Consider the following 16,253-nt stretch of genomic DNA (forward strand, 5'->3'; position numbering starts at 1 on the left):
ACCCCTTCGATGCTGATGACGAGCTCAGCTCGTCATCAGCCACGGGGGGCGTGTGCGGATGACGAGCTGAGCTCGTCATCTAACGCGGCTTTTAGAAAAAAGCTGCGTAGCGCGAAAATAACCGCTGCAGCGATGCGGTTAAACAGAGGGGTTATCCCAATAGGATTTGGAAGAAAGCAGCAAAAGAAGTGTGGTCCATCACAAGTAAACAGTACGTTTTTGGATCAACCAAACCCAAATTCAAAAAATCCATTAGGTCCATCACTACGTTTAATACGAAATTCAATGAGGTGAGAAACATTCTGTCTAGACACAGTAAAATAGGGAGAGACAGCAATGTCACTGGCATAGACATCAGCAAGCAGGTATCTATGGCTTATACAAAAGCTAAATCACTGCAAGATGGTCTAGTTTATTGTTACTTGGAAGACGGAACTTGGGATAACTGGTCTTCCAAACTAAAAGGATTTTGAAAATGTGGCAGATGTAAAACCTTTAGTGGATCCACTAATAGGAAAAGCTTTTCCCTTCCTAATGGTCGTTTGAAACAGATTGGACAGCTTATTACATGTGGCACAGTTTATTGTGTATACATACTAGAATGTTTGTGTCATCTCAGATATGTAGGCAGTACCGTATTTCCAATCCGAAAACTGAATGGAGATTTAACCCACTCCGAATTGGTGATACAATTTCCTACCACTCTTGTTTTGTTATCAAATTCCAGTATGGTTCTGCTTTCGTTGCAAGCTTATGTTCTAGAAAGATACCTGTAAGAGGAGTGCTACCTTCCGCTGACAGGGTCTTTCTAGTAATCATCTCCCAATAGAGCACTTTGAAATCGATTTTATTTGGAAAGATGTTTCCTATGGGATCATCCCTTAAATGGCCAAGACCCATTTCCTTCAGATTGTTCTTGATCTTCTGCAGCTGTTTAATTTTAGCAGAAAGATCAGCACTCTGGAGGATCAATACTGCACTCGCATACAGTGCCAGTTCAGGGGTGGTCCAAAGTCTCCTCCAATAAGCTAGGGGTCTGAATCCTGTGACCTCATCAAGAGCAATACAGCCCAAGTCTAAAAGCAAGGGCTTCATGTGTGTTGATTGTGGAAGGGCGGTCAGGGATCTCAAGAACATGTTTTGTGCTCGTACTAGGGGTGAGAGGTCTTCAAACCCCAAAGTTCAGCACCATATATAATGGAAGCTTTAATTTTCCCAATATAGATGTCAACTGCTGGCCCTATAGGGTTTGTCTGGGACAGTCGATGTTCCTTTAATAAGGCTCCAGCCAGTTGATTATGCCTTAAGACTGAGACATCTAAATGGGAAACCCATTTCGTCTTCCTTCCCATAGTTACCCCTAGATAGGTAAAAGTATCGGTCTGTTCCAGTGATACATTATCAAATGCTACCCTACCCTTGACACATTTGTGCCTATGCAATACCATGAACTTGGTTTTGTCCGTATTTACCACAAGCTTGTGGTCATTTCAAAAAACTAAAAAACGATCAAGGGCACGTTGCAGACCTGACTGACCTGACTGGCAAACTCATAATCAGGCCCTCAATAAAAATAAGGACATATATGAACACATTGGGTAACTATTGTGCCCCTACTGGGACTACTAGCACAGATAGTATGTTAGGGGACCTGTGGGTACATTAACAGGACAGTTTTAGTTCTGTGCTATATTCAGGTTTTTAACTTGGTTATATACTTATCATGTTTGCTCTCATGTGGGGGTAAGAACTCGAGGGAACATAGGTCACTGGTGGTATCCCTGTGGGTAACATAGCATCAATTGCCTTCTAGGTCTTGTAATTTGAGGTGTTAGATTGAGATTACATGGTTTATAATACTGTGGTATAGTGTATGTGGTAGGTTGCTTGGATCACAACATGGTTAGCAGGAATGTACAGTAAAAGAATCCTTTGTACAGACGTTTACGTCGAATAGTAACTTGTAGTCACACACAGTCTCTACATATTCTTTTAGATATTTACATTTTGGGGTTAACTAAGGATCACAGAACAGGTTTATAGTATACAACTCCAGTGGGCAGGCTTGTGTATAAAGTGAATAGACAACTGCATGACACCAGGTATAAACTTTTTACTTTCTTTATTTTTATGGTTTGTCCTTCTGGGATATTACATGCTGTAAAGATAATAGAAAATGGGTATCTCATGAAAATGTTTATCAAATAAGCATCTTATGACTGAAGGTTGTAGGAAGGATCACTATCAATATTATGAGTTCAGTGGTGTCATAATGTTGAGGATACGAGTTTTACTAGATAACAAATGACAATGATTGAGTAATGTTTACTGTCATATAATAATTATACTGATTTTGAGAAGATTGATGGCTATCCCCTCTGTGTTTAACCTTTGGTATCCTAATAGATAAATTGAAATGAGAAAATATGTTGTTTATGTTGGCAAGCTGTGAACAAGTTCTTTTTTATGTTTATTGCTTTAGACATGAGTGGATGGATGTATGGGAACTGATTTATTCCAAAGATGTGAAATTTATATAATAAAGCCTTGAGCTTCCGTCTCGAAATATGTAATAGTTTTTCCATAATATGTATTGATTTGAGACTGCATTTTCCACATGAAAACATTATTTATATTTTAGAACATTAACTTGTCAGTTTCTATGACCTGGAGGTATGTTTTTATTGGGTGGTTGGGCACAGTAACCTTTATTTTGACAAAGGCTGCTGGTAGCTGTTATCATTCCCACAGCAATGGTCTTGTAGAAAGGGTGAACCATGTCATCAAGGGCTAGTTGCAGCTGCCACATCTAACTGGGTTGCACTGGAAGGAAACTATTGATGACATGTTGTGGGCCATGAGGACAACCTCTCATTCCAGTTCGGGAGTGCTTCCTTTCACTTTGCTGAGAGGCAGGGTTGCCGGAACCAATATGAACAAAGAGTGGATGTTAACTCCATCCATGCTGCTGACGAGCTCAGCTCGTCATGGAGTACAGTGGAGCTGCACTCATGACGAGCTGAGCTCGTCACGGCCGTTGGAACGTTCGCACGCGGGGCTAATTTCCCCGCTGTGCTGAACGTTCCAAAAATGGGTAAGGCCGTGACGAGCTCAGCTCGTCATGAGGACAACTCAGCTGTACTCCATGACGAGCTGAGCTCGTCACCAGCATGGGCGCGCTGCGCACGGCTACCCTCCCCCCCGCTCAGGAGGTGAAAAAACCCCGCAGCGAAGGGGTTAAGGAAGTCTGTGGATGCAGGAAGTATGTCAGGGGTAGCAGATGTGAGAGCTGCAGTACAGAATAAGTATGTTACAGTGAATGAACAGCACAGAACTTTGGTGGTTCAAGTGGGGGACTGGGTGAGAATCAGGAAACCAAGGGGCATATTACCAAGGGCCATTATCGCCGCCTTAGCTGGACTTTTTCCCGCTAAAGCGGCGATAATTTTATATCCCTATTACCTAGCTGTCGCTAACACCAGTTAGCGACAGCTAGTAGGAGATAGCCATCATCTTGGGGCCCAGTTTGCATGTCAGCGATATTTATCTCTAATGACATGCAAAGTGGGCGTGCCAAGATGTTAGCGACTGGAAACAGTCGCTAATATCGCTATCTCCAATTACCAACAAAGCCTTACTTTTGGAAATATTCGTGCTAAGCGCGAATATCTCCAAAAGCTAACGCCTGCCCAGAGCAGTTATTAGCCATGTTATCCAATGGAAGGTGGATAACATGGCTAAGAGCATTGTCACGATAATGCATGAATATCGCTGATTTTTCAGCGATATTCATGCATTTCGCAGGATTTTTACCGCTTTTGAGATAAACCTTGATAATATCAAGGTATCTCAGCGCTAAAATCGTCGGAGCGCGGCGATATAATTTTAGCCGCTAACCATGCATAGCGATAATTATCGCTATTGCTTGGTAATATGCCCCCTAGTTTTGTCCCCAAAGGGCTGTCACGTTTTTCTTCCCCTATGCAAGTGAAGGAACAGGTGATGGTGTTGAAGGATGGCAACACATGGAATAAGAGTTTTGTTTCAGTAGTGCCAGAATCCAAGGCTGAGTGTGTAGCCAGCAGAATGAGCATTCAATTGGACACGATAGAGCGGGATTTTAGTGACAAATGTATGAGGTGCACAATGGATTATGAAAACTCTGCTAAATGTGACAAAAGGTTGATCGAAGAATTTCAGGGAGGGTAAAATCGGGCCTTGTGAAGTTTAAGGATTATGTCATGGTTTGACTTTCATGTATTTTCTTTGTTTCTATGCAATTCTTGTAAATGTTGGTTACTTTGTTTGCTGTTGGGTTTGTTACTATTTGTTGTTGTGAAGGAAGGGAAGTGTGTTGGGACGTGTTGATGTCGGGTGGGGGAGCGTGCTGTGTTCCCTGTGTGGAATAATGGGAGAGCGTGCTGGTGTCCCCTGTGTGGAACTGGGGGTAGATTGTGCAAGGTGTTCTGTCGCCAGTTGCTGCCCGGACCTCGACACTAGATGGAAGAATAAACTTGCTCTTACCTTCGTCCGACTCCCATCTTGCTTTCACCAATGTGAGGCATGGGTACTGCAGATGTGTCTGCCTGCATCTGTCGCTCCCTGGACGTGTTCTCTATTAGCTGAACAAAGATAAAGATGCACTTTCTGGAGGTGGCCTAGTTCAAGTCGGCATTGTATCAGACTTCACAGGCAGGAGGGATAACCAGGAAAGAGTTTTTAAATATCTCTAAAGACTACGTTACACCCCCCCACAACACCACCAACACTTCAGCCTGAGGAAGCAATCCCCTTGCTAACAGGCAATGTTTTTGCTGCACAGCACTGAGACCCCTATTACTAGGTCCAAATAACTAAAACGTTCTCCCGTCTTCTTCACAGTGAAGCTCGTATAAATCCCTTTCTACTTAAATTCAGTGCATGCAGATTTTGGAAACAAATCCTGGCAGAGGGCAGCTGCCAGGGTCTCAGAGTCATTCTCCGAAAGCTGATTCCCCCTGCCTGCCAACCACACTGCTTTGCTCCTTAGCCCCAATTTCATTTGCTGTAATAATTCTGTGCAATTCCCCACCGTGCAGCACAGTCATGTGCGCATGCCAAGTTTACGTTTTTTGTTATATGGTAGCCTAAGTGCTATGCGTGCCCTCTTCCTGGCAGACTACATTAAGTAAATCTGTGTGCTATGCATGGCCTCCTCCGCACTTCTGGCTGACTCCGGGTTCAGAATCTGACGTGTGCACTGGAGAATGAAGCAAGAGAACAGACTTATTATTTTCATCCTCTGCTGCATTCTCACGCTAGCCCCATTTTCCTCATGTAAAAGCTGGACTAGTTCACTGAATCCTGCAGAAAATGACTTGGAGCCATGTCCTGCGAATGACTCGAGCCCTGTTTCAAGACACCATAGATGTGACATTGTTTTTAAAAGAACCCCCGCTGTGCAATACGATTTGCGAGTTAGTTTTATCCCACTTGCAACGCTTTTTAAAAAAAATAGAAACATTGAACGTTTGCATCACAGCACAGATAACAGAATATATAATGCAACCGCGCGACGTTTTAAAATTGTTTTCAAATGTGTCTAGATTGCCACTTGATAAAGCGAGCGCTCCACATCTCAGCAGCATATCACTTGAATTAAACCCCGGCGGTCAGGTTTTTTAGAAACGGAGATTTCATCTTTTAATCCTTGCATGGTAATAAATATGGAAAATTGCAGTTTACGTCTCGGAGGAATTGTTCTACTTTGCTTCCATAATGAAGCAGATTTCTTTAATCAAGCGAAGGCCAGTGGGGAAACACAAACATCTAACATGGCTTTATTTTGCCCACTGGGAGGTGTTTGGATTTGTGCTTGCAAGCACAAGAAAGAAATGCAGGCAAAGCTATTTTTGCAAGCACCTAATGCGGAGGATTGAACCATTAAAAGGAAAAAGCCAAACATCATTGTGTATCAAAGTTCACTTGGCTTATTGCAAGGGTTTTTTTAGAAATGATGATTCTATTTATAGTAGGTCGGTCTTTCTGCCTGCAGAACTCTGTATAGTTCTGCATAAGGCATCCAGCAAGGTGCGTTGTTCAATATGTTTGTTTTACTGTAGAGATAAATATTTAGATTTATGTTTTACGAATCTCCGAAGGCCTGCGCAGGTCCATATTAACGTGCAAGATCACAGTTAAGAGGCAATCACGTCAGTTTTCCTACATAAGGTATATTTAATTGATTTGGGTCATAATAGTAAGTTGCTGGGCTGTGCAATATACAGTCACTGAAAAAAACAGTTAAAGTAATATTATGGTTCTGATTTTCAATCTCCAAAAATCATAGACGTTCGACAGTAACCTTCACCCACCCCAATGCACTGCTCCTGATGTCACGCGTGATGTTATAGATGGCATCATCAATGACATCACTGGTGCCATCACATCACACCTCACTATAAACATCATAAATTATATCCCTGCGGTTGGCACAGAATGTGCGGCTCAGTACCACAACTTGTGTGATGCGGAGCGCAGTGTTTATTATTTATTTATTTATTTATTACATTTATAAGGCGCACAGATACCCACAAAGGATTTCCCGGCACCGGGGCTTATGGAGACAGAGCTGTACACAGAAGGCAGAGGATAGAAGGCCCCCTACTTATCGAAAAGCCATGTCTTAATGCTTTTCCTAAACACGGCGAAGTTATCTTCCTTCCGGATGCAGAGGGGGAGGGAGTTCCAAAGGGTCGGGCCCAGATAGGAAAAGGACCTTCCCCCAACTCTAGCCAGTTTAAATCTAGGCACTGTGAATTTTGCTGCATTGAGGGAGCGGAGGTTGCGTTTAGGGAGGTATGGCCTAACCAACTCCTGTAGGTACTTGGGAGCAGTACCCGCTTTAATTCTAAACATATAACTCAGGGCTTTAAACCTAACCCGGTTTTCCACCCTGAGCCAATGCAGATCCCTAAGATGCTTAGAAATCCTCGCTGTTCTGGGGATTTTACACAACAACCTGGCCGCAGAGTTTTGAACCAGTTGAAGATGTCTCACGACAGCTTGGTTGGAACCCAGGTAAAGGATGTTACCGTAGTCAAGACGGGATGTAATTAGTGCATTGACCACGGTCTTCTGGGTCGCAGGAGGCAGCATCCATAGGATCTTATGCAGCCACTTGAGGATGACAAAACAAGTGACCGTTACTCTACTAACCTGTTGCTTCATCGATAGGGAATCATCGATGTAGACCCCCAGGTTTCTAACCTGGGTAGCTGGGGTAGGAACAACACCCAGGGAAGACGGCCAGTGAGTGTCGTTCCAGAGATCTCTGTTTTTACCAAGAAGGAGGATCTCTGTTTTCTCCCCATTGAGCTTCAGATGGTTTTTAGACATCCAGCTGAAGACTTCATGGTGGCCTAGTTTAAGAGCAGATGGAGATAGAGGATCAGATTTAGATAACGAAAAAACAATCTGCGGATCATCAGCATAAGTCATCAATGCTAGGCCAGCTCTCTCTGCTAGGTCAGCCAGGGGGCGGAGGTACAAATTGAAAAATAACGGACTCAAGATTGAGCCTTGTGGCACACCGTGAGGCGAGCTGAAGATGTCCGAATGGGCCTGAGATGACGAGATCTGAAAGGTGCGATGGCTCAGATAGGATTCAATCCATTTCAGCGCCATACCTTCGATACCATTCTCCCTCAGCCTAGCAAGTAGTATAGAGTGAGAAATGGTATCGAAGGCTGCACTTAGATCGAGCAAGACAAGTGCGATCGTTTGGCCGTCGTCAAGAAGCTCCCTAATCTTCTCAGTAACTCCAAGAAGGGCAGACTCAGTGGAATGCCCCGCCCTGAAGCCCGACTGAGAGAAATGCAGTAGACCATTATTTTCAGTAAACATAGTGAGAGCACCATGAATATGCTTCTCCAGAATTTTTGAGAATGCGGGAAGCAGGGAGATGGGCCTATAGTTTGCCAAAACCTCCGGGTCAGCTGTCGGTTTTTTGAGTAGGGGGCTCACCATGGCATGTTTCCATGCCGATGGAACTTTGGCGAGTTGGATAGAGGCATTAAGTGTCTCCGTAATAGTAGCCAAGGAAGAGTCATCCAACTGACTTATAATACTAATAGGAATGGGGTCACAAGGAGAACCTGACTTGATGGAACGTGATAGAGATTTCATAATGTCTAGAGTGATAGGGGGCCAAGATTCAAGCCAAAACCCTCCTGTCAAAACTGGAGAAGTGTCTACTTGCTCGTCCATAATTGTCGAGGTTGTGTTAATGTTTGAGATGATAGTCTCAATTTTCTCCACAAAGAACGTGGCCAAGTCTTGGCATTGCTTGGTATTAAGAGGACCTGCCGCAGCCAAAGAATTTCCTCCGGCTAATTCTTTGACCGTATTGAAAAGAGTACGGGCTCTGTTAGAGGCTGCGTTAATAGTCTTAGTCACATAATAGGCTTTGGCTTTTGTACATGCAGAGTGGTAAATATTACTAGCTTTACGGTAGATCTCTCTTTTCCTAGGATCATATTGTTTGCGCCATTGCCTTTCGAGCGCCTTACACTTAGATTTTTCTTGTCTAAGACACTCGGTATACCAAGGAGCAGGTGGGCGGTGCATGTTCCCTCCACAACGAGTTAGAGGCAAGCAGGCATCGACTGCATTCTCCAGTCATTTTTGGGTCACAAGTGCATTATTTTCCATATCACTGTCCAAGACAGGGATTTTTTTCTTCAGGGCAGAGTGAAGCTCAACCATGTCTAGCTTTTTCCAGTTTCTCATGAGAGCCCGTGGTCGAGCCAGGACCAGGCGTGTGGGTACTCTAAGGGAGATGCTAAAGAGTGTTAGGAAATGGTCTGACCAGAGAATAGGGTCGGTTTTTAACCATTTAAGTTCCGGCATATTAGATATGACAGGATCTAACAAGTGGCCAGCTTTGTGGGTAGGGCCCTTATTACGCAGCGTCATGTTAAAAGCGGCAAGATCCTCTAACAGGTTCATACCGACGACATTAGATTCATCCTCTAGATGAAGATTCAAGTCTCCCAATACGGTGAAATTTTGGGCATTGAGATAATATGGCGAGATAAAATTAGCGAAATTAGCAGCCCAGGAATTACCATTTCCAGGTGGCCGATAGACTAGAAAGCCAGAGAACATAAAATTAGAGTTCAGAGAAATTTTGAAAAATGCTGCCTTACAGTCCGGTATGTCAACAGACTCAAGATTACATTTCAGGTCTCTATTGTAGATCACTGCAATCCCCCCCCCCCAACTTGTCCCACTCGGTCTATTCTAACAATAGCGTATGTTGAAGGCAGGGAGGCCGCTACGTCTGGCCCTGCACTATCGTGGAGCCAGGTCTCTGTCAAGAACACAGCACTTGGTTTTTCCTCAGTTAAAAGATGAAATATGTCTAATTTGTGCTGGGGTAGTGATCTGCAATTAACAGTATAGAATGTGTAATCATGGTAACTTTTGTCTAGAAGAGGTGCTGTTCTGCTGTGGCTGTTTTTAACCATAGGATATGGCTGGATGTTGGTCAAAGTTAAGGCGCAATGTACACAGGATTGTGGGCCTGATAGTGATGGCTGTAAGGTAGTACATTTCCTATGTCTACTAGGGCGGAGGGACCTTATTTGATCAGCAGATAGCATACCTGGACCAGAGTATCCTGCCCCATGTCCCGGCCTGGCCCGGACGGGCACAGACGGGCTAGTCTTTGGCTCGTCTTCGGCGCTGGATGAGGCGCCACCCTGCGCGCCAACGCTGCACGCAGTACCCGATGAGGGGCTAAATAGCCCTGCAGGAAGCGGAGGTGTAGAGCGCTAACCGCTCGTCACTCCGTGAGGTACCGCCCCTGCCCCGCCCTCCAACACCGCGATTGGTTGCAGTGCCGGTAGCGTCAGGGGGTAGAGCAGCCCTGTGAATGCGCTAATATCCCTGGTGTGTGCAGGTAAGAAATCGTAAACAGCATGCGTCTAAAATACACAATTAGTAAACACGAGCAATATTAAAAGATAAGGAGAAGTGCAAATCACGCTACATAAAATTATCAAGTAAAGACTCGGGTGCCTCGAGGGTATTCACGTTAAGCCCAGAGTCACTGCCTTAAGAGTACAGGCTCAGCGCCAAGCGGGGAGTAGCTGCCACCAACTCTAACTGCAAAAACGCCGTCCTCCTCGCTGCCTAAATAGCCCTGCAGGAAGCGGAGGTGTAGAGCGCTAACCGCTCGTCACTCCGTGAGGTACCGCCCCTGCCCCGCCCTCCAACACCGCGATTGGTTGCAGTGCCGGTAGCGTCAGGGGGTAGAGCAGCCCAGTGAATGCGCTAATATCCCTAGTGTGTGCAGGTAAGAAATCGTAAACAGCGTGCGTCTAAAATGCACAATTACTAAACACGAGCAATATTACAAGATAAGGAGAAGTGCAAATCACGCTACATAAATTATCAAGTAAAGACTCGGGTGCCTCGAGGGTAATCACGTTAAGCCCAGAGTCACTGCCTTAAGAGTACAGGCTCAGCGCCAAGCGGGGAGTAGCTGCCACCAACTCTAACCGCAAAAACGCCGTCCTCCTCGCTGCCTAAATAGCCCTGCAGGAAGCGGAGGTGTAGAGCGCTAACCGCTCATCACTCCGTGAGGTACCGCCCCTGCCCCGCCCTCCAACACCGCGATTGGTTGCAGTGCCGGTAGCGTCAGGGGGTAGAGCAGCCCAATGAATGCGCTAATATCCCTAGTGTGTGCAGGTAAGAAATCGTAAACAGCGTGCGTCTAAAATGCACAATTACTAAACACGAGCAATATTACAAGATAAGGAGAAGTGCAAATCACGCTACATAAAATTATCAAGTAAAGACTCGGGTGCCTCGAGGGTAATCACGTTAAGCCCAGAGTAATTGCCTTAAGAGTACAGGCTCAGCGCCAAGCGGGGAGTAGCTGCCACCAACTCTAACCGCAAAAACGCCATCCTCCTCTCCGCCTAAATAGCCCTGCAGGAAGCGGAGGTGTAGAGCGCTAACCGCTCGTCACTCCGTGAGGTACCGCCCCTGCCCCGCCCTCCAACATCGCGATTTTTTGCAGTGCCGGTAGCGTCAGGGGGTAGAGCAGCCCTGTGAATGCGCTAATATCCCTGGTGTGTGCAGGTAAGAAATCGTAAACAGCGTGCGTCTAAAATACACAATTAGTAAACACGAGCAATATTAAAAGATAAGGAGAAGTGCAAATCACGCTACATAAAATTATCAAGTAAAGACTCGGGTGCCTCGAGGGTAATCACGTTAAGCCCAGAGTCACTGCCTTAAGAGTACAGGCTCAGCGCCAAGCGGGGAGTAGCTGCCACCAGTGTTGACTGAGGACTGCTCACCACTCTCCTAAACTCAACCTCTTGTATTATGTGACTGTATAGGGAATGCGGGACACCTGCACTGGTGGGTCCTTGAGGGCAATCAAAGCCAGATTACGGTAGGCACCCACAGCGCGTAGTTCTGGGTCATGCCTGGCGTATTCAACACTTAAGGGTAAAGGAGGAAATCTGATCGCTTCATCAGATGTCCCTGTGCTACATTCAGGAAGGAAAAACTTTGGATCTATCTCTGTCTTGCTGCGGAATGCTTTATGAATACCCTGCTTCTCATGGTACTGTGTTCTACTCAATGTGAGTTTTCTGCTTTTCAGACTTAGGAGATAGTCTTAGGCTGGTGCGAGTACAGCTTTACACCTGCACCCTTGGGACCCATTGTAGTGCTTAAATGAAGGGTTACAGACTTTCTGGAGGCTGCTCCTAACATACTGGTTTTTACAGGTCTAGTTTGCCTACACAAATATGATTATTCATTTGACCTCTGGTCTCTAGGTGACAGCCAACACTGTGCACCTCTACTGCTTTCATATTCTGAATCTATTGTAGCATTTTGAATGTGATCTTCTTCATGCTTGTTGCCTCATGTTAAAGCACAGGTCCATATGTGAGAATCCTTTTGTGGAGGCAGTTGCTTGAAAATCAACCATGACTTCTCGGCCTCTTCAGACTGCACGCAAGAGATCACCCATGAGACGTTTCTGAGAGAAATAACATTAAAAAGTACTAAGTGGTCAGTCAGGGAAGATACTGTGGTGACGTCTCCAAAGGTGAAATCCCTACAGACTGTTCTGGCTTAATTACAAGCCCTTCTGGGTTCAACAAACAGAAGAATCACTGTCATAAAAAATCACATTAAACAGCTACATCGAGGCCCTGACTGGGTCAAGAACTCTGGAATCTCTAGAAGAAGATGATCGACATTGAGAACCAGAGACGTTGCAACATTATCTGGTTTTCAGGCATACTAGAAGGCCTTGAGGTCATCATTTGCTTCTTTTTCACAACATTTCAACCAGAGTTCATACAGCATATCTCTGATTGTCCAGTCGAACTCCAGAGGGTGCTCGGATCTACTCCTGGGAAATCTGATTCAGGAGGTCTATCATATCTTGTTTTTTGCTTCACCAAGAAACGAAATAGCTAATTTTCCAAGAAGTAAAATGACCCACTCTTTCACAAGATCCTTCACATTTAGTTTAGCTAATTTCGCACAAAAGACAAGTATAAATAGAAAAACATTTTCACCCTTCACCATACGCTTCAGAATTGGAATATCAGGTTCGGACTATTGTATGCTCATTAAAATCGACGTTTGATATAAACGGTTCAATGAGCCAGTTCTAGGAGCCAGAATCCTACAGGAGTTTCTGGTAGCACTTGTCTCATCTGCTATGGATACCTCTTAGACACCAGCTCATTGAAATGAGGCATCTCAATTGCTGCTGTAAAAGTGTGACCTCCATTCCTGTCATGGAATCATCAATGCTTGAAATGCAAAGGCTGGAATTTGTGACAGGGAGAGATTCACTGATGTACTAGCCTGGAGACATTACTTTGACTAGGCATAGAGAGAAAACTAGATCTCAACTTAAATAGGGATACCAAGAGGGCACTGTACCATGGAATATCATATATTTTCTCTCCACAGGCTACTTTTAGCAACCATTGCACTTACTGATGTCATAGAGAGTCTTGATTTCAATGACTCAGTCTTCAACGGTGCAATGTGTTAGCATGTCTCCCGTTTATTTGTGATGAGCAGTAATCTGCATGTGAGTTTTACTATATATACTTTTGTTCTCGCAAGGGCTTACAGTGAGACTGGTCTTTACCCTACGTGTTGAATTAATGCTTGTTTTAACTTCACAGTATAAATGTGAGCAATGTTAGTTTCTGGATGACTCTGCTACACCACTATGTTATATTGTTCCGCGGCCATGCTGGCCTATGAATAAGCAGTATGATACCCACATTTAGTTAGGTTTTTTTCAATGTCAGGATGGATGCAATGTGGGGGGTTCCTTGGAGTGTTGTCCTCTTGAATAAAGTTGGTTTGTTGGAATGGTTATAAGTGCTTTGCTATATTTCTGACAGTGAGGTGGCATTACTCTCTCTGAGGTTATACATCTTGTTTGCTTGCTTCTATGCTTTTTGCACACAGACTGCTCACGCCAGCAAGCACTGCTGTCACAGCCGGCAGCTAGAGATCTGTTTTCCCTAGCGAAAGCTCACCAAGCGTCAACCTGAGAGAAGACGAAAAGCTCCTAAGGAGACAAGTGAGCACAGCGCAAACTCCAATAGCTATCTGATGCCACCATAAGAAAGAAAAGTGCGCCACATGCCCCAGTGGTGAAAAGAAACCACTGCAAGCCAGAAAATGGACACGCCAAGCACATGAAGAGGGCACTCACAAAGAGGACTGAGCGCACAAGGTCAGAGAGGTGGAGAAGGCTACACCAGAGAGCCTGACAGCACAGGCAGGCACCCAGGAGAGAGAGACCTCTCCACAGAGAAGAAGCACTGCTGAATGCAGCAAGGAGAGCATCCACATCTCCACTGCACCAGCGAAGCACGCAGTGGTCCAATGGCAGCTGAGTGTCAAGACAGAGTCACCAGACAGGCAAGAGGGGGGTTGCGCACTCCACATGGCAAGCTGCCACCGCAGCATATGCTCCGACAACAGGTGACACGCGGCCAGACGCCACGTCGCACCACAAGCGAGGAGCACGTCACACGAAGTGACCAACCCTGGCAAGAATGCCCGAACAGAGACAGAGCAGATGCAATGACAGAACAGGCTCGAGGTTCTAGCATAACACCCTCGAGTGATGAGGTAACCTGCCATCCTGGCAGAGGAGCACCGCGAAAATCTCTGAGGAGGGGATGGGGCCTGCAAGTGGTCCTCAAGGAGAAGAAGCACGTCCTACCAACAGGTCAGACCTGCGACATGTCAGCAGCAAAGTAAAGATTGTCTCAAGAACCGGACACGACCAGCAACATGTCCATGTGGCGCAAACATGAGACAGGTGGCACGACCTGGTCAGAAGGAGGAGAAGAGTTTGGCTGGATGCCAATTAGCGAAGGAGAAGAGCATGGCATGATGCCACTCTGCAAAGTAAGAAAGAACAGTGGCACGACGCCACAGGGCATACAACCACCACAGGCACGCAAGAAGGAAAGGAGAAGAACGACAAGACAGAGGACTCATGCCAGCACTGGAGAAGGTGTTCAAGCCAGCTACCGGGGAGAAGAGACGTCACTGGAGACAGCTTTGCGGGATGACGAACCGTGAGCAGCTAGCAAGTGCGATCTGCGTCCAGGCCTAACGCTTCACAGTTCGACCGTCCACTCACCTTTCACCGGCTGCTTTGGCATCAATAGAACCAAAGCCTGCACAGTCCACACGGTCCCATGACAGCCCGGGGGGAGGCCCTCCAGGAAACTCCTGTGAGAGGGGAGTCCAAGCGGGAGAGACAGGTCTAAAGCTGCTTGGCTATCTGGAACTGGAAAGGTCATCAAGTATGTCGCCTCCAAGGAGAAGAATCGCCCACCAAGAGCCTCCTCAATAGCTGTAGGTTTGTCATCAACCGGAACCTGAGCGCTTGCAAGATCTCCAAAGTGGACTCCACCAACACTGCAGATGCACCGCCGTTTTGAACTTTGTAAATAGACTCCAACACCACAAGACCAGGCCGGTCCGAACTACCTCGCAGAGGTGAACCAAAGTATCCTGGCCATACGGTCCAGAGCTCCAGCACTGCCCAGCAGATGGCCTGACGAAACTTATTGGTGCTGTGCATTGTGGTTTGTTTTTCTTACAGATTGGACTTTCATTTGCTTCTTTTCCATTAAAGTTTTGGAGGGATGTAGTGTCCTGCTGGACACGTTTTAGTGTTTCACCCTGTATTACACCCACACTAACACCGCCCATCACAGGCGCCACTGGTCAGGTGACCCTGCTAATAATAGGGGCCGGGCGCACGTGCCAGTACCTAACTGTTGCGAGTGTGTGTAGTCATTCGTGCAGTATGTGGCCTAGGGCCCAAGACACCACATGCACCTCGACTCAGACCTTTCTGTGAACTGAGAGCAGATATAGAAAACAGACGTCAAAAGCTAAAAATCACACGAAAAATGTGAAATACTGTGAAGACCAATCAACAGTTATGCTGATTCATTCTTGATACTCATTCAATCAAACTAAGAATGTGTATCAATTTTCGCTTTATACCTTTTACAAAAAATATGCAATAATTATTAGTTGAATTCTTGAATTACATTTTAAAAAGTACTGCACTTAACAACAATGTAACTTTCAATGTGATTTTGGCAGCCTTACATTCCTTTGTTTTTGTGCTTTATTGACCAGAGTCTAATTTGCTAAACAATAAATGCCAGGGCATATGGTACTCTACTGCATTCTGCAACGCACCTGCTTCTGCTGCCGAATTGCAGAGCCAGCATTACCTACTATGTCACTTAAAGTGTGTGACAATTTAAACTACTACAAACCCCCCTAAGCTGTAGATGCAGCCTGGAAGTGAGAGTTTTCCTTTTTTTTTTATTCACTTAATTAATAAAGACTTGTGCTGAGCTAAAAATATGGGCTGATAACGCCACCATGTGGTGCACTCTTATAAACATGTAGCAGCGTTTCAAAGTAAATGCAGTTGCTGGCCACTGGCAAACACCGGTGCAAATTAATATCTGTAACACCTGAAAGCTTTATTTAACAAAAGTCAGTGAAAATAACAATGCACCTTCTCATTATAAAAAACGCTTTGAAGAGAAGTAAAGACAGTACTGATTATCCAAAAGTGCATCTTATCTGTCAATCGTTTTCTTTTCGATGATACAAGTCTTCTCTGCCTTTCAAAAGGGACAGTTAAGCTTTTAAAAAAAACT

General features: G+C 45.3%; 1 long non-coding RNA gene and 1 pseudogene across 1 annotated transcript in view; one reads left to right on the forward strand and one right to left on the reverse strand.

The window, feature by feature from the left end:
- The window catches only part of LOC147711789 (uncharacterized), a 411,006-nt gene that overhangs the window by 80,008 nt on the left and 314,745 nt on the right, over nt 1-16,253 (forward strand). The window lies entirely within an intron of this gene.
- LOC147711790 (uncharacterized) overlaps nt 8,659-16,253 on the reverse strand; it is a 51,293-nt pseudogene continuing 43,698 nt past the window's right edge.

This window comes from Lissotriton vulgaris, chromosome 5, assembly GCF_964263255.1.
Source record: "Lissotriton vulgaris chromosome 5, aLisVul1.2, whole genome shotgun sequence".
Taxonomy (NCBI): Eukaryota; Metazoa; Chordata; class Amphibia; order Caudata; family Salamandridae; genus Lissotriton; species Lissotriton vulgaris.